Here is a 19,966-nt window from a genome sequence, read left to right on the forward strand (position 1 = left end):
CTTGCTTGCACAGAATGATTTGGCTTTGAAGACTCCCAACTGAAATTGTTTCCTAAATTTACAAGCCAACTGATACCTAATTCAACACAATGGTTGGAAATTGAGGCATTAATGTGTCTCATGCGTCTAGTGTACTTGGAATTCTTTCTCTGATACTGCCAAGGAGCTATAAAGGGTGCAGTAACTCGGGCTCTTCTCTTTCTCTTAGTGCTCTTCTGCCTAATTTAAGGTGGTGTCCATATTTTAACTGGTGCACAGTAAGGGCTGGACATATTGAAATACCAAGAGAAAGATGGAGAAAAAAATTTGGGGAGATGGTGAAACAAATTGTAGACCAAAAAGAACAGTTAAAGAATGTTCTGAAAATGTACCTTAGAGTGTTGGTTGGATGTTCAAAGCAAAATAAATTCATGAAACTAATGACTCTGTCCTCCTGCTTTGCTGTAGAGGACTTGCAGTAATTCAAAAGTCAAAATGATATACAATTAGCAACCATCCCTCTTGCACCAATGCTTTGAAAGTCAACTTTTCCCAACTCAATATAATTCAAGTAATAAATGTTACAATTAAAAGATTTATACATTCCACCAGCTGGCAATATAAATCTATTCGGCTTTGCAGGCTGATGATCCCCTGTCTGTGCTAAGAGTGCTGGCTTAAGCAATTGTATGATACCATGTGTAAAAGTGCTTAAAGCATGACCTAATTAATTTTATATTTCTACACATCCCTATCGTCTCATTTTATTTGATTTAGATATTCTCCATTACATCATGGAACATGTGCAAATTGTAAGTGATAGTAATTAAGTTCCTATAAATAATAGTAAATCTATCAATAGTATTAAATAGATCAATACAAGTTCCTTTAAAATCTCATCAATTAAACAATGAAAAGATTTTCTACTGTCACTTGTTGGTGTTAAGTGGGGCATTTTTGTGGAGTTTTTTTGGTTTTCTGCTTGTAGATGTGTGATGTTAATAAGAATGAGCCATAAAAACAAAGTAATTCAGGCTTTTTGTAATTAAAAGAAAATCTTATTGTAATTAAAAGTCATTACGTTTTAAAGAAAAAAATCAAGCTTTCAATTAAATACAGAATTTTCTATATACATTTAAATACAAAAGCAAAATATCAGACTGAGGAGCCTAAAAGTCGTTTTTCTCCAACCTGCCCTTTCTGTTTAATCTCTGGCAGCCCTTGCTGAGGGAGGGAGCCTCTGCTTTAACCCTTTCCTGACAAGTAAGTAGCTACAAGGCACCCATTCCTCCTTACGGTGTGGCAGGTAGCAGGTCATTTGTGATAGCAGCAAGGTAAGAAGGGGTGGAATTAATGCCAGGTCTCCCCCGAGGCCTTTCTCTCATTGTTACCAACTACATTTCAATTGATTTTTCTCTTTCTGACACGATGAAGAATTAACAGCACCGATGACCTTTCAGAAGACAACATAAAATTCTTTATCTATTTGTGAGGTCTAAGGAAATTGTTTCTTTTCCTGCTAAAATTAACCCAGATCTTCCAAGCCTGGCAAAGAAATGTCCGCACATTTTGGGGTGTCTCACCTCTGAGTCCAGCATCCGTGAATCACAAGGTTCACTTTCCCCTTCATAACCTCCTGCTAATATTCTTCTGTCATTGATGTGTAAGCCTTGGAGGGGAATAAGGTTTAATTATTTACAGGCATCTGAAGTGAGGAGCATATTTTACTGAAACTTAGGTCTTGAATTTCTGATTAAAGGGTGATGTATCGATTGATAATATGACTTCCAAGACGTGACTGTCCCTAACCTTGGCCTGCTTCAATAAGGTGGAAACTTTCTACAATGTGCACAGACAGCATTTTCTTGAAATGGAACTCGGACAGCATGGTCTGTAGACAGAAATTATTTTTCAGGCCAGTCTATGATCCAGTGTAACAAGTTCTGGTTTCCTCCAATAGGATTTATTTCCACCATGGGTGGTTATCAGCAGGGATAACCATCACCACAGGGTTTACCATCTATATAAATAAGGAGTAATTTTGACATATTATGTTCTTTCTAACATTGCTTTCCTGACTTTGATACCTTTGCCATTTTTTCTTAATAAGAAACTAAAGATTTAGATTTAAATTCTCCATATCATACTATGACACCAAGAGACATTTAGAGACTAACCTTTTAAAATCAGTGCTCATAGACATTGCTGCAAGTAGGAAGTAATAAAATAGATGCTAATTTTCTCCAGCTGTTTTTTTCTATTCTTTCACATGGATAAATGGTCCACAGATACGTGATATTCTGGTGTCAAGGGATGAGAGAATTCTTTTGTTGCAAATTGGAAGGGGAAAAACAATAAAATGACAAAATATAAGCAGAATTTCAACAACAGAGTTGTATATGGTTATAAACTACCTCAGTCAGTTCTACCCTAAAGGGTGTCACCATTCAGCTCTGGGGACAACACACTGAGATTGAACGACAGCACTCCTAGGAATGTATCAATAGCCACACTTCCCAAATAGCTTTACGTGCTTCCTGGGGAGGATGGAGAGGTAGGAGCTCTACATGAAATTCTCCTATAGTCATCAGGTAGTCGAGCTCAGAAGCAATTCCTCCAAGACTGTGGGAATATTTGATATCCAGCTCTTGTGAGTGAAACGCAGTAAGTTGTACAACAGCCATGCTGCTGCTTTTCAGCCAATTTCATTTCACTAAGAATGTCCCACTAGGTTACAGGTTGGCATCATATCAGATCATCAGTTTTTCTACGGTACCAGAAAAAGCAGTTACTGATCTAGACAAGGGTCTACTCAGTGAGGAAACAGGGTCAGCAGCGCTGGACTTCTGGTCTACAAGAGGCTCTGTTTTTGCGGGGACCTTTGTGAGGGGTGATCGCTGTAGCTATGCATTATATGAGCTTTGCAGCCGTAAACGCTTTAGTGGTAACAGTGCTAATAACAACATGTGCACTGTATATAAAGTGCTAAAGACAACCAGTTAAAAGTACTGGGGAGCTCATTGTGCTCTCCTTGTAGCTTTACTGTAACTTTGAAATTATTTCAAAATAAAAGGTTTCTGGTCAAACAATGCTATTAAGGAAATAGTGAAAAGACAAGCTACATTTAATCAACAAAAAATAAAGAGCCCCAGCATACATCAAAAATCTTTACCATTTGATTATTAAAAAGGTAAAGAATAGAGAAATGGGGAAAAGACAAGAAAAGGTATTTGACAAAAGATGAAGCATAATTGAAAATACCTTTTTTATCAAAGGTGAGTATAGGGTCACTTCTCATATGGCTGGCGATATATATCCATATATATATATATATATATATATATATATATATATATATATATATATATATATCTCCATCTAATTCCTATGTTATAAAACTTACCCCAAACCTGGAAATAGGGCAAGAAGATTCTGTGTTGTTTTCAATATCCAGCATTCTCTAGCAATGCCACCTGAGGGTCATCAGATGCTCTAAGAAAATGCAACTTAGTATGACTTACTACTTGACTATTTTTAGAGCTCAGATTTTGTGACGTTAGATTTTTAACTTGTAGAGAATGGATAAGTTGCAAATAAATGTTAACAAATATAGAGCTGCAGCTGCTTTCTATCCAGTAGGAAAAAACAAAAACCCCAAAGGTTGTGGTTGTGTTGCCCTGTAGAGCAGTAACCAGTTTTGAATCTATTTTAGATGACTTATGACTAATTTCAGCCATTTCTCTTTTACTGGCTGTATGTTTTACTCTCTTGTAGCCTCTCTGAACTGACTCTGTTATCCTACTGCTCCCTTCATTAGTCTATGATATAAATGTTTGACATATGCTCACTATATCTTGTTATTAGAACTTTTCCCCAAGATTATCATTTAATACCCATAACAAGTTTCAAAGAACTGCAACTTGCATGAAAATTAACAAATGATCTTCCTTCATGTGCCCTAATGAAATCCAGGTATCACAATGTCCTCAGTATGCTTTAGTGACTGTCGAAACTGTAAGGAATTCTGACTGAGATAGCAAGTCCACTGTGAAATAGGAAGTTCTAATTCGAAAAGCATTATTTCTAAATTTGATTGAAGCAAAGGAGGGGCAAACTGTCATTACTAAGGGGAAAATAAAGATTCAAAACACATGGTAAAAATCAGAGATGAGTTTTTATTTTGGTTGCTGTTTTTTCTCAAGAGCATAAAAAGCAGCCAGTTGCATTCCAGTCTGAACCCAGGTATTCTGAAGTAATAGGATCAAAAGAGTATAAACACTCCACTGAAAGTGTAACATTCTCTAAAGTATTACTCTAGATTTTTTGGAATGCAAATATTTTTCTCATGAGACTTTGTAATTTTTGTGAGTCGATGTTTGTGTGTTTTCCGCCTCCCAATGATATTGTGCTTATATCTTCCAAAGCAGTAGTAAGTAAATATTGTATTTTCTTTTCTTTTAAAATATTACAGAAGAACTAGCTGAAGTTAAAGCAGCACAGCTTTCTCTCACTGTTTCAAGACTTGGAGACCTGGAAGAATGTTACTCTATAAAAAAGTTGACCACAGTATGAAACATCTTATTACTTGCTTGATGATTTGTAACCTACTCCTTTCATTCACTCATTTATTCACTCTTTAAAACAAATGTATTGAGTACTTAATATTCTAGATATGGAGAAGTAGAGCTAATACAAAGATTACAAAATAGTCTTACCTAGAAAGAGCTTAGGTCTATTGAGGGAAATTGAAAACCCAATCATTTTATTGAACAGTAAGGAGGATCAGGGATGAGTTGCTTTGGACAATGGTAAGAATAAAAATGAAAACAGTGAAATGAAAGAAAACACTGCATCAAAAATCACCCTTCTTTATAAAAAATCAAGGTTAACCATCACTATCCCATAACAAAAAAAAAAAGTGTTTTTTTTTTTTTTTTAGTTTTATTAATAATAATACGCAATAGCCTGGGAGGATGTGGTAAGACAAGAAAAATCACAACCTATTGGTGGTAATAGAAAGTGATACAACTTTTCCAGAAATAAATTTTGTAATGTGTGTCAAGATTCTTAAATTTTTCATCATGCTTTCTCAGTAAGTCTAATTTAAAATATTTCCTAAGTAGATATTCATAACTGCATGCACACATGTATGCGCAAATATACTAATCATAGTATTATTTATAATAATTCATATGTCCAACATGAAAGGAATGGTTAGGTAAATGGTAAAATATTCATCCTATGAAATATGAGATGTTAAATTAATGGTTTTGCTGTTTTTGACGTCATGTGAAATGCCCATGCCAAAATGCTAAGTTACAATTATACATTCATTTGAATTACAAGCTTAATTCTAAAAACATTTCAAAGTCTACCAGGCAGCATCATGAAGTGTTAGCAGGGGAGTTTGTTTTTATATTCTCAAATCCTTTCTGTGTTTCCCAGATATTTTCCAGTTGGAGCAAATACTAGTCTAAGAACTGAAGAAATATTTTATATATATAATAAATCAGAAAAAGTAGGCTATTAATATAAAAAAAAACACAACAACAACATTGAAGAGACATTCATGCTCTTCTCAAAGTATGGTGACTGCATGAATAGTTGCAGGAACAAATGCATCCTTGAATGAATGAATGATCAAATATATACAAATATATACAGTAACACTTTCTAACAGAGAAACTAAAATTTCTATGTTGCTTTTTTTTATATTACATAGCAAAAAAAAAAAAAAAAGACTAATAATCTTAAAAAGAATACGCATAGTTATAGAGAATGGTTTTATTCAACCTAAGTAAATAAACTCCTTCAAGGACTTCAGTGCTCGAAAACAAATGAGGGTTTCAACTTTAGAGATTCCTCCTTATCTACGACCAGAGGAGAATACCAGCAAGGATTATGTAAACAGTGAAGTCAAGGGAGAGCTGATACTCAACCACTGGCCACAGATAAGGCCAAAACACTTAAAATATTTGAGTACTTTCATTCTGGTTGCCTAGAGCCCCCATGTTTTCCTTTGCCCTTTTCTGATACCGTTTCTTCTCTAGGGCTTTCCAGACATTTTCCTAAACAACTCAAAAATCATTGCCTAGCAGAGCAGGGAACTCACAGAACCTGCCCCAGTTATAGCTAGCATCCATCCTGAGTGGCTGGTTCTGAGTGGCTGATGAAAAATCAGTCAGTCCATCTAAGAAAGAAATGGAAAATTTTATTTGAGCCAAATTTGAGGATTATAACCTGGGAAGAGCATCTCAGAAAGCTCTGAGAACTGCTCCACCATTTAGAAATCAAGGCACAGTATTTTTCTTTTTTAAAGTTTTAAAGTTTTATTTATTCTATTAAGTTTTTTGAGACGAAGTACTGCACATCAAATGATGTATTATCATTTATTTGTATATATATATATATATATTTTGAAGTGTAGTCAGTTTACGATGTTGTTTCAATTTCTGGTGCACAGCACAATGCTTCAGTCATACACAAACATATGTATATGCATTTTCATATTCTTTTTCACCATAAATTACTACAAGATATTGAATATAGTTCTCTGTGCTATACAGTATAAACTTGCTGTTTATCAGATTTTGTGAGAATCCTCTTGTATTTCTAAGTGAGAGACACTCAGCCAGAGTTCAGTAGGAGTTCTATGCGATTCAGTGGGTTTATAGATGCAATTTGGTGTGTTTGTGGGACAGAGTGAGCTGTGAGTCTGTCTACTCCTCCATCTTGGCACCTCTCATCCAAATGACATATTATTGACAGTTTACATAAACCAGATCTAAGCGTCCTCCTGGTGGGTCATGTGACCCCTTACAAGATCAGGAAGGAATGCTACCTTTTAAGGAGCTGTCTTGTTGATGCTGGGAGGATGCTGCTCTTTACGGCTGAGCAGGTGTTCCTGCTGATGGGGGAGGTCTGGTCCATGCACAACGCAGACACACAGCGCACAGTGAGGGGAGAGAGGGGGCCAAAGGGCAGAGGAGAAATTTTTATGTTCAAATTTTTCTTGTCTTGCCATAATTATTTCACATTTCCATGTGTTACCAATTGTTGGTTAATCTTAATTTCATCTCTGATTTGATTGTACCTGGAAAAAAATGTCTACTTTTAAAATTCTGTAATTAAGATTTTTCCTTAATTCACACTAGCGCCCCTTTCTAATTGGTCAAATGTAGTGTTTTTAAACACTATTATCAGAGAGAAAGTCTCTTGATAAAAAAATAATATCCATTAAATTTACTGACACCTTTCCATTCAATACAGATGTCTAAGTCTTCTCTACTGTGGATTTTTTTTAGTTTATTTTAATTTTTAAAGAATTTTCCAAATGTGGGAATTCATTCTTTAAAAAGCAATAATTTTCCTTTTTAAAAAATTACATTCAGCCCTTCCTTTGCAGTTCAAGTCTTTATTCTGTTCAAGTGATTTCATTCACCTCACCTCAACCCTGACTATGGACCACTGTATTTCAACTTTGCATAAAAGATGTTTCCTGAAAGAACCAATATGTGTTTTAATTTTGACTCATTCTGTCTTTCTAATTTGTCCTATACTGAACTATAATTTTTATGTTTTTCTTTAGAAAAATAATTTCTTCTCTATTCCAATTTGGTAATTCTGTGTTAATATTGTTTAGGAAATCATTTTGATGTTGTAGCTTACAGTGTATTACTAGCCAATCTAATAGTATATGTAGTCTTCCAAAAAATTTCAACCCTTCTATCAGTCAGGGTTCTCCAGAGAAGCCTGTAGAAGCTAAGAAGGATGGTGGGGGTGGGTCCTGAAGAGATGTGGCATTGGAATTTGCATGGCAACTGCCTCAGTGGAGACCATTACAGCTTCTGTAGACAATGCATTGTTGACCCCCTGGGATTGGAGGTGTGTAGAGAGCCCCCTTCCACTGGCATAAAAGACTCATCAGAACTTAGGGGCCCAATTTGCTAGCCTCATCAGAGTCTTCCCATATGTTCCCATTTCAACTTTTAGAATCCTATTTCTTCCCAATCAATGCCCTCACTTTTACAGTAGACACTCTACAAGGATAGGCATTCAAGTTGTGTTCAACCAGTCACAGGATGAGATTCTGGATTTGATTTTCAATAATTTCAGTCCTGAAGCTACAGGACCTAAGGAGCTCCTTCATGGCACACATAGAAGCTTTCAGACCATTTGTGCATTGTTGTAGCAGAGAATTCAAATCCCTGAGCTTATTCTTTTCTTTCCTTATTTTATCCAGTAACATTAAAAGCAACCAGCCAATCTCATTATCTTCATTATATGCTCTACACAAGCAGCCAGATGCTTGCTTCTCGTAAGTGGTTGATTAGGTAATGTTTGGTATGTCTCCATTGCCACGCTGTGCCACGTACTCTCTTTACTACCAGAGAGTCATTAGTGTCTTTAAATCTAATCAGTTTAGTGAGCCAATACCAGAAACCCCAGAATCAATTTAGAAACCTCCAGCGTTAAATTCTGTTCCTCTAGAACCATTCTCAGTACCAGAATTTGTATTAGTCAGGGTTCTCTAGGTAAACAGAACCAACAGAATGTGTATGTGGAGATGGAGACAGAGGAGAGAGGGAGAGAGAGAGAGAGATTAAAAGGAATTGTCTGACAAGATTAAAGAGGCTAAGGAGTCCCAGAGCTCCAGTAGGTAAGTTGGAGACCCAAGAGAGCTGATGGTGTCATTCTAGTCCAGAGAGCCGGGAGGCTTGAGCTCCAAGAAGGGCCGATGTTTCAGTTTGAATCTGAAGGTAAAAAAGGCCTACGTCTGATCAAATCATCAGGCAGAAGTTCTCATTCACTCACAGGAGGGTCAGCCTTTTTGAGCTATTCAGGCCTGCACTGACTGAATGAGGTCCAACCGCACTAGGGAGGGTGAGCTGCTTTACTCAGCCTACCAATTCAAATGTTCAACGTACTCATGATCACCCTCACAGACATTCCCAGAATGTTTGACCAAATATCTGAGAATCCCTATGGCCCATCCAAGCTGACACATAAAATTAACCATCACAACCACCTCAGCTTTGTTCAGATTTTCCTTATATAAGCACTCGATCACAGTAAGTTTCAGCTAATTGAGAACTTGTAATGATTCAGCCTGTGCCAAGCTGAAGCCTTAGGTGATCTTTCCAGAATTTTGATGTAATTGATGCTTAGATGTTTTTATTCTGCAATATGGGCTTGAGACAGGGGTGGGTAGGTGCATGCGAGGGTCTCAAGCAGTTTTTCTTTCTATTAACGGTTACAAAGTGAGGTTACTATCAATTTCCTCTTACAGCTAAATGCACAGTCTTTCTGTAGTGGTTTTGTGACTCACATTTGACGCTTTCAGAAAAATTAGAATAGTGTATTTAAGTTCAGTTACATTTTAAAACTGGGGCAGATGATGGCTCTTAAAGATCATCTAACAGACATAATACTAAGCAAATAATACCAGACATAGAAGAATACTGACAGTATGATTCAATTCGTATAAAATTCAAACGCAGGCAGAACAATTTCACGAAGGCTGAGATCAGAGAGCAGTTATTTTCTGGGAACACTGACCGTGAGGACGCTCAAGGGAACTTCAGGATTTGTGGATGCATTATCTTGATCTGGGTGGTGGTTACATAGTTGTAACAATTCATAAAGGTGGCCCACTCTACTCTATTAGTTATACCTTAATTTAAAGGTTGTTGTCACCATTGTTTAAATCATGGTGTTTTCTTAATACAGTCCTTCACAGGTAATCTGAAATACGTGCTAAGGATGGGGGGAAGGCAAGTGAGCTGGGACAGATTCTAGAGAAAAGTAAATCAACACGTCTCAGCCAGATAAGGTGAGCTCTGCAGACTAGCACCTGGACGTCAGTCAGCACATGGTCTTCAGAGCTATCACTGTAGGGGGATTCGCGTTGGCCTTCCTGCTTTCTCATCAATAGCTGTCTTTCTCACCTACTCTCTTTGGTAAGTGCTAAGGCTTTTAGAATAAGACACACTACATCAAAACTATGCGTCCAGTGCAATGTACTAAATTAAGACACGATGTGAAGGGGAGAGTGTAGCTCAGTGGAAGAGTGGGTGCTTAACATGCACAGGGTCCTGGGTTCGATCCCCAGTATCTCCACTGAAACTAAAAAAATAGAAAATTTTAAAAAATATATAAAATGTATGAAACTAATTACTCCTCAAAAAAGACTAAATTTTTAAAAAGAGGGTTTTTTTAAAAAGACACATGATATATAAAAACTGTTTTTCATTAAAATTAATATTAACGTTAAAGATGAGGTTGGCTCTCTCTACTATATTTAAGACTTGAAGCATTTGTTACACCAAGAAAGAGAAACAGAGAGAGAAAGAAAAATAAAATACAGTTTCCCCAAATCTAAATATATGGACTAATGCTAAAAAACAAACACACAAACAACAACAAATGTATTTGCAGATTCTTTACTTAAATTTTACATTATCATCCACCCAAATTCTCAAAAAACGATCTTAATCTACTGAGCATTTAACTTGTCATTTGTTTACTTCTCTTTCACCATGTGACACACTGAATAATTTCCATTTTCAATTCTGTCTCTTAAACATATCATTACTTTATGACAGCCACAGGAATAATCAGATGTCATGCTTTTGAGGGAATAAAGACAATGTGACTTTCCATTGGCTTATAAAGACAGAGAGTTGAAGGTGAGAAATTCCAAATAAGCAAAACTCCCCTCCAGATTCCCCAGTTCTCTCTTGGACTGGCTTGCACTTACAAGTCCTGAAGAATTTGATTTGCATTTTAAAATGTTTGCTGTCTCTTTGTAAATATGTAAATAGACTGGTACTGAGGCTAGCGGAAGGGTCACTGAAAGAGGGTCAGGAGATTTGCTCTCTCATATTATTCATTAATTATGAGAACCTGAATAAGAATGAAAGCAATAAAATGTCATGTAAAAAAAACACTAACGGCTTTAATGGCGCTCATAAATGCTTGACAAAGACTCTAGGAGTTTATTTGCTAATGAACTTACTCTCCTCATCACATGCAAGCTGCCTGCACATCCCACATCTTTCTAACCAGAAGGGGAGGTAGCTATCCACATGGGCATGCCTTGCTCCCAGCTCTGTGTTTTCCCTCTAGTTACACTGCCCTTCCAAATAAATAAAACCTTCATTGGATGCCTCTTTGGTAAAAGCTGGTATGTTTAAGGATGCCTATGCTTTGCTCTTCAGAGCATGTGCTTTCCAAGTTATTATGTGGGAAAGCTGCCGGAGTTCAGCAGGGAGAGCTGTGGAGCCCGGGGTTCCCCGCCGATGTCATGTGTTTGGAGGAACATGTGTGGTTTGGAATCACAACTTTCAGACACGTGCAACGCATGCCTTAACCACCTCCCTTCCCTGTGTAGAGAAACAGGTGACAGATTACAGGTGATTCTTTTCAGGTCCTGGAATAATAAAGCCTCAACCCTTCCAGCCTTTAATGTTATGATTATTATTTTCTACTGCACCTACATATCGATACATAATTCATAGTGATTTCTTTTAAGCTGAGGTTAGACTGAAAGTAAACTAGCGGTCCTGTTTCCCTTCCATGCTCTGATATGGCATCAGTTCAGATACCAGGCTATTACTAGTTAACAGTAGATGATATTTTTATATAACTATACACACTTCATGCATGAAAAGCAAGTCAGCCTGAGTCTACAGCATATTACTGAGGTGGCCGTGCAAAGGAGGAGACCAATGAGATGACTTCTTTAGGGGGTAGACAAGAGGCCAACACCTGAAACATTATGAATTCCAGGAAAAGACTGTTACGTTCAATCTTCTTCTGCAAGTGTCCAGACCTGTAAGACTCAAATTGTGCCAGGTACATTGTGAAGACATGGAAGTGAGTACTGCCCTTTGCTGTTGTCAGGTAGAAAGAGATCTCCAAGCCTCTGCTCCAACTAAGCAAGAAAGTAGAGAGCCCTGTGGAACTGCTGAGAGGGCATCAGGACACAGCATAGAAGCTCGTTCTATGTATCTCCCTGGTTGGAAATGATCAAACTTCTCTATCAAATAGTCAAGAATCATCTGAAAGTGATGAGTGCAGGGAAGATGCATGACTCAGGTTGTCTCGTGCACTCATCTCTTATTAACCTGAGCCTAGAATCAGAACAGAAAAGGAAGGAAAAGCTCATTTCATGTATTCTGTGAAATTTCTCACTTCTGGAAGTGACTGACAGAATGTTCTATCATCTTCTACAGTGAGATTGATTTAGACGGCCACACTATGATTTCTCAGGGAGTTTTGTGTGTGTTTTGGAAACTGCTGATAAGGTAATACATAGTCTTTACAAGAGTAAAAAGATTTTTTCCCCCAAGATAGTGGTGCCTATGTCTCTATTCTTCATACAAAACTTTTTGCCACATTTTACCTTCTAAATGATATTAAGTGTGAACAGACTGTACTTTCCAAGTAAAGTCTCTTTTGGGTAGAGGGCCTGATTAAACACTCTTAATTATGCACAAAAATACATGTGTGCATATATGTGGGGCCTCAGAGATTACTTCATAATAGTTTTAAAAGTTTCCTTCCTCTACTCTAACTTTCCTTCTCTCCAATTGTCTAAATGACAGCTTCTATTGGCTCAAATATATATGTATTTTTTAAGCAATCAGATTAATATTTTTCTAGACTGGTCAAGGTGAAAAAAAATCTCAGAACTGAAAGTTTTTTTCCAGAATACTTAAGGCCAAATTCTGATTTTTGTAGGGCATAAAAAATGCCCCGTGAATATTGACATACATCTAGGAAGAAATTAGTCTTGTTAAAGCAAATTTTCTATAAAAATTGCTGATGACTGGGTTTACAGGTTCTGAGTACCAGACTCTTGATCTCATGGGATTTCCCTCACCCACCGTGTCTTAATTCAAGACGTGAAAACTACCACAATGCTTTTGCACGTGACCAGGTTCTCCTCTGTCACACCCTCTTGTAGCACTGGGTGTTCTCATTTCTATTTACTACATCAACCATATCCTCTTTCCTTCTGGATCCTAGTGGGGTTTATGCAATAGGAGGCACAGGAAAGAGATGGGAGGAAGAGAGACCCATTGGATATTTATTCCGTAGTCTGCCTCCCTGTCAACACTTGGTCCGGCACCAGCTGATTTTTTTCTAATTAGAGTCATGCCTCCTGCTGGGTAGCCACTCTCCGACAACTACTCTTCTCAATGGGTCTGGTAACTGCCCAGCTGGTACCAGTACTGGGGCGCTTAACCATGCAGTGTCGGTTCCCCTGGTCCTTACCACACTTCATAAATAGTCCCTTTATAAAACTCTCTTCAGTTATCCCTTCTGAGTGTGCCATCTGAATATCATCTGGCCCCTGAGCAGCACACAATGAAAAGAGAACTACATAGATTTTACTGCACAGTTAACATAAGAAAAATTATATACCACAAACTTCAGCTAATATGGTGTGGGGTTCTGATTTCTAATTTCTTCTTTAGTAAGTTAAAATTAAGTGTCTCTCTCTCTCTCTCTTCCTGGTGTTGCTAGGTGAATGATCTCTGAGCAAGATTCTTCATTTTCTGAAGTTTTACAAGTTTTTCAATTGTGTCTATTAATAACATATTTTATTAATTCTATTCTCAAGGGTGGGCGGGGAGTGGCTTCTAATTTTCTCAGCAAAATGCCTGCCACTAAATACTTGTAACCACAGAACTCACTATTTCCTTTCTATTTGTGTGGTCCTCAAGTTTTCCATCTTTCTCTAATTTTCAGGCTTTAAGTTTCTTCAGCAACTGCTTCTGTGTCATTCCAAGATGCTGTGATGAGAATCTTTGCATCAGAACAATGACTTTACAACTGAGAAGCAAGCAGAAAATAGTTTCCTCTCCTGTAGCACCACACTTTTGCCCCCTCTTTCTAACCACCCCCTCCCGCACCTGCTTCCGCTGGTGAGCAATGTGGATGGTGTACTCATTTGCTCAGAATTATGATTTCCATTTTCACATTAAGTATTTCTGGATCACATTTGTTTCATCTGTAGACACTTTATTTTTAATATTATGAAATAAACATGTTTCATATTTCCCAGGAAACAATTTTCAGAAGTTGGTACATATATGTCCTGCCCTTTTCTTCTTTCAATTCCAAGGAAAACTAAAAGGATTTCTTTCTGCTATTTTGAGAAGTTGTATTGATTGAGGAAAATAGGGAATTTGCTTCTCAAAAAATACAATGAATATTATATGTTGAACAATATTATATATGCTTTGGCATCATTAGTTTGCTGGAGTTGTAACTGCAGAATTATCCAGACATCATTCACCTGATACGTGAGGCCATTTCCATAAAGTAACTGGTTCATGTTGACTTCCATATGAATAAATCATTTTTTTCAATCCAGAGATGTTTTTTGAAATAGTTCAGCCTATGGTTTCATATATAACATGATTGCTGAGAGCGTGGAATATTCAGCAAGGTTGGAAATTATGTCGTTTTCTGGTAAGGATCCAAGAGCTCATGGATTCAGACTATAGTCCTTGGAACCAAAACACTCAAATGTGATATATTCATGAGAATGAAGTTTCTGTCACAGAATTTCCCCATAAAAGTTAATTGGAAAACATTGTATTGCATTATCTATATAAGTGACTGGGTGCCAGTATACATTTGTACAGTGTATTATGTATGTGTGGTAAGATGTAGGGCAACTCATCAGAAATCGTTCCCGCTGGCCCATAAACAGTTGCAGATAACAAAATTCTGTCAAGATTAGCACCAAGATGCTAGTTTGTCTCCATAATTTTTAATTTTCTCTCAGCTAATCCTATTCTTTCAAGATTTAACACTTACTTTGAAGGGACATTTCTCTCTATAGACAGTACTTCCCTATGTAAATATTCTAGAATGACGAATTCTCAGTACAGCTCACCACATTCTCGGTTGTCTTCGTTAACCAGGAAAACTGAGAGTCACTCTCTTTTTCACGCTGTTCAGAAATAAAGAAGCTTTACAGATTGTTTGACAGCAATTTTCTCCTTATAGTGTGCAAAACTAAGGGGAAACATGTTAGCTTTCAAAGGTGATGAACGCAGTAAGAGCCCTAACAATCGTGGCCGCGTGACACGCAGCGGCTGTCCTCTGACAGGCAGAGTGCACGCTGGTTCAAAGTGTGGACTGCGGCACTGATCTGCCCGCTTCAAATGCTACCTTGCCAGTTCCCGACAGCAGGCCCTGGGCAAGTTACTTAACTGCTTTGAGTAGCAGCAGCTTCCTCCTGTCTAAAACAGCGATAGGAGTAACTAATTCATAGGGTTGTTATGAGTTAATATTTTAAACTACTTAAAACAGTTCTATGTAAGTGATGTAAGCAGTAAAGTCTGATTTAGAAGTGATCATCTCTCTTCTACATTAATAAGACTTGAATCCTGACAATTTCTACCCAACCATCAAGGCTAGAGTGTTTCTACATGTAAACATCTAGGCTTTTAGGTTAGCAACAGAAAACACGATCGGTATTTCCATCATGTTTTGACAAATTTCTATGTTTCTTTTATGATTCAAAATGGAGACCTTCATTAAGCAATCAGAAAGACTCTTGACTTTTGCAGTAATTCTTGTTGGCGTAAAATTTTTTAAGTTCCTCCCTTGGCCAAAGTGGAGCCTAAATCCTGAGCATACCTGAAGTACAAAATCAGTAACATTCTTTCTGTAGTGCAGTCATGTAGAACTTCGGAATGTCTCAGCCATCAGAAAAATGCTACTACTAAGAAAACGTGCATGGCTTCTTTTCAGTTGCTCTGTGTGTGTGTGTGTGTGTGTGTGTGTGTGTGTGTGTGTTTTAAATAACATTAAAGGGAAAAAAAAGGAAGAAAAAGGAAAATGTTTTCTTTGCCCCACAAAGGAGGAAAAACAAATTCCACAGTGTTCAGAATCTTCCTTTGGAAATTAGTGTTTCATAGAGTTAAAATGTTTCGGTGATGTTGTTTTGAGATCATTTGGCTTGTTTCTCATCCTATGTCACACACAAAGAATTCTCCCACATAGGATGAGAAATTGCCATCAGTTTTTCAAACATCTGCTTTCGGGCATGGCTTAAGCACTTGTTTCTCACTGGTTTAAAACAACCCAAACAGATTCCCAGACTGTGTGAAAATAGGATAATTTCTAGAGGATTATGGAGAAGCAGAATCTGGTCTCTCTGGGTCTAGCAACATTTCAATTGCCCTGATGGCTAGTTATAAATTTCGGAAATTTGGAGAAAAATACATGTAATCCTCAAGAAGTTTTCACTGTTTGGAGACTGTATTAATAGGAAGAAACATTTTTGGAAATTGTTGTCTAATTTAATATGTGAAAAAAACTTAGTAAAATGTTTGAATTAGGAATTCTAAATACCTGGATCCTGCATAACTTACTTATTTTTTAGAGTTTATAGCTTAGAATTATTTCTTCGCTATGTATAATAATTCTGTCAGAAATACCTTTTTTCCCCAAAAGCAAAATTAATATATATTCAATCACAGGCACATTATTGAACTTTAACTAATTTAGCTTACGTGGTATTGTCAGCAACATTTATTTTATCTTTATGTATAGATACTGCAGCATTTGTCAAGATTCCTGAAATCTTAATGTGGAAATTGCTCTGTTTCGATCCAATATCATGAAAATTAAAAAAAAATTTTTTACATTGATTGTCATATGTTGCCTGTATATATGCTAGTTCCTTTGTCAGCCTAGCAAAATCTGCCTGGGGTTAGTTGCTTGCTTCTTAATTCATTCTGTGCTATCAAGTTCACAGGAAGCACTTTTAAGATGATATTATTTTGCATTAAGTATTTTATATAAAGCTAACACTGTGCTTTTGAGCTTCGAACCATAGCAACAAAGATCATAAAATGCCATGACCCGAGAAGAAAATATTCATTTTTTTTAGCATTTCTGAACTCAAATACAAATTCATGTAAGCACAGCCTATTTCTGGATACTCATGCTGACAATAAATCTAGTCTTGATTTAAAAGGGATCAAAAGTTTTCAAAAGCAGTAACTACAGTGACTAGACGTCACAGTGCACACATATAACCTAAAACCTTTAAAGGAACTAATAAAAAAAGATTATCTCCCAGAGTAAGTTCTTATTTGTTCTTCAGATCAGGCTGAAGTCGATTCTGTAGCTGAAAGTTAAGCCCCTTAAAGCTGGGTAAAGGAGCAAGTATAAATTGTAAGAATCCCTATATTTTGGCAATCTCTTTTCTCCTTTATCTGCATGGTAGCCTTTTTTTTTTAAATACTGAAACTCTAAAGCCTGTCAGTGATGAATCTAACAACATAATTACAAACTTGGCAAGGCTCTTACCTTTGCTAAGTATCACATAAGTGATTCACCAAAACTTTGGGTTGCCTATCTACTGAATATGAACCACACCGACGGAATAAATGGACTGTTTGTAAATAAATCTGCATTTTCAGTCCTAACCTCCCATATGAGCCATAGAATCATAACTGCATTCCAGAGATCACCATGAAATGCCCTTCCACCCCTAAAACCTATAGTTCAATCTGCCATCTACTCCTGCAGACAGACACCATCTTCATCTCCCAGATGTGTGACCTTGATTCTGCTTTGATTTACTTTCTTAAACTTGCCGTCCTCCAAACTTTCTCATGTATAGTAAAAATGTTCTGTTCATATTGCCTTTGGTCAATCATTCTCAAGTTTATATCATTCCACTATCAATACCCAAATTGTGTTTTTTATTTCACATTTTTTTTATTATTGTAATTGTTTCTTAGCCTACTTCTCCAATTTAAAATCATCCTAAATGTGACTACTGGAGTAATCATCATTGAAATGACTACCATTCCATGTGGCATTCATATCTAAAATCACCTAAGTTGTCTTCAAGAAAGCAAGAGTTGAATTCTTCAAACTGAAATGATAAGTTTTATATTAACTGATACTCCTTTACCTGCTGTAATTTACATCTTATTTCTTCTCCCATAAAATGTTCTTTCCACCTGCTCTTCACCTGCACACCCAAGCAAAACGCCCTTGTTGGTTCTATCACATTGATACACTCTGCCAGCACTCTGCCTCTGCACTTCAGATGAGAATGTCTTCCTCCAAAATTTTCAGTTTACACCTTAGCACGCTTTCAAAAGCTCAGCTTAAACACTCACATGCTTTAAGATTTTCTAAGCACTCAACACGCATTTCTTGAATAACTACTGTATTAGTCAGGGTAAGATAAATTTTGCCGCATAACATGAAAATCTCAGCGGATTAAAATAATATAGGTAGATAACTCAATTAAGCTATATGCCCATCTCCAGTCTGTAGGAAGATCTGCCCTCCATTCAGGCACCAGGCTCTCAGACCCTAAACTATTTGCAATACACCTGCTTCTGTGGTGGGAAGAAAGGAACACAGAGTCTCATTCATGCACCAACTCTTCTAGTCTTCAATCTGGAATTGAAACACGGCACTTCTCACATTCCAGCCCTAAGTGCAAGAGAGCAAGGTTATGAAATCCTACCACTTGTCCAGAAGGAGGAAAACCCCAAATACTGCTACTTTTCCTCATGTGCCTTGAGATGAAGTGAGGGCTGATCTTAAGTGGGGGATATGTTCTTTCTCTCTCTTCACACTCCGCTACGTGTATAAATGATACATAATCAGCTTCTTCCTGGCTTCATCAAGGGCCCTCTCATTATGCCCAGATCTCATACATAATAGGTTTCTAACCTATTATGAAACTGGAGTTATCAGAGATCCAGTCAACAAACAAGCAAGCATCTTGGTGGCGACATGGTTCTTGACGTTTTATGCTTCCTCTTAGAACTTTAAATAAAGAGCTTATGGCGTTCATTAGTGGAGCTAACCCTCTTTCCAGGCACGTCATAGAACTGCACTTCCTGAAGCCGAGTGACTAATATCAGACAATAACTTTTGGCCCGAAGTGATAGGCTTCCCTACCAGATCAGAGCATAGTGTCACTGACACAAGACCTCCTAGGGCCCTCTTTCACTTGACCTGGATGCCAGCACATATGAAAGTGGATGCTTCTTTGTCAGCCTATGTCTAGAACGGCATACAATGTCATGCGCACAGGCTCCTATCAGCCTACAGTGCACATGTAGCCAAGCAGAAATAAGCTTTCATTGTTTTAGACCAGATCTTGTAAAAGCCAGAGCTCAGAGGTGCGGTAAGAGGTTTCTTCTGTTCCTCGTGGAATGTTGCAGCAACTGCGGGTTCCCTGCTTTCAGAGCTGAGCCCGGCTCTGGTCCCTGGCCAGGCAGAGGGCTCTGGGGATCCTGTTCCCCTGCAGAATTGAACTCCAGCTGCCTTTGTTTGCTTTTGGAGCCAGATCCCCGCCAGCCCAGGCTACAGCTGTGTGTTCCTATTCCATTTCTGGTCCATAAAGATTCTTATCTTGTTTACGGACACTTCTTTTGATGTTTTAGAATTAGTTTACCTGTCATTGCTCTGTGCTTGGCATGGAAAGGGTGCTTTTTAAAGCAGGCTTTCACAGTGTCACTTTCTCCTCAAATGATTTTCATGGTTTTCAAATATCGAATCCTCATTTCCAGCCAAGCATGTGCCAACGCTATGATAGAAGAATATGATTCAGGATCTAAATCGGGGTTTTCCACCTGAGTATCATTGACAATATTTTTTGCCAAAAAATTCTTTGTTGGGGGGGATGTCTTGTACTCTGTAGGATGTTTAGCAGCTTCCCTGGCCACTACTCACTAAATTCCAGTGGCCACCCTATCACCCCCCCCCACACACACACATGAGTTGTGACAACCACAGATTTCTCCAGACATTGACAGATGTCCTTCGGAGGAAGGGGGCAAAATCAGTACCAGTTGAGAATCAAAGGCATGAAAGTAACTCCAAAAGGAAAGTGACAAAAATGCACTGAATAAATTATCTGGGTAACTATTAAGGTTAAAATCTTTTCAGCTAATAATTAGGGATGGGGTGCAAATTTAGA

Source organism: Camelus dromedarius, chromosome 1 (assembly GCF_036321535.1).
Source record: "Camelus dromedarius isolate mCamDro1 chromosome 1, mCamDro1.pat, whole genome shotgun sequence".
In the NCBI taxonomy this organism is placed as follows: Eukaryota; Metazoa; Chordata; class Mammalia; order Artiodactyla; family Camelidae; genus Camelus; species Camelus dromedarius.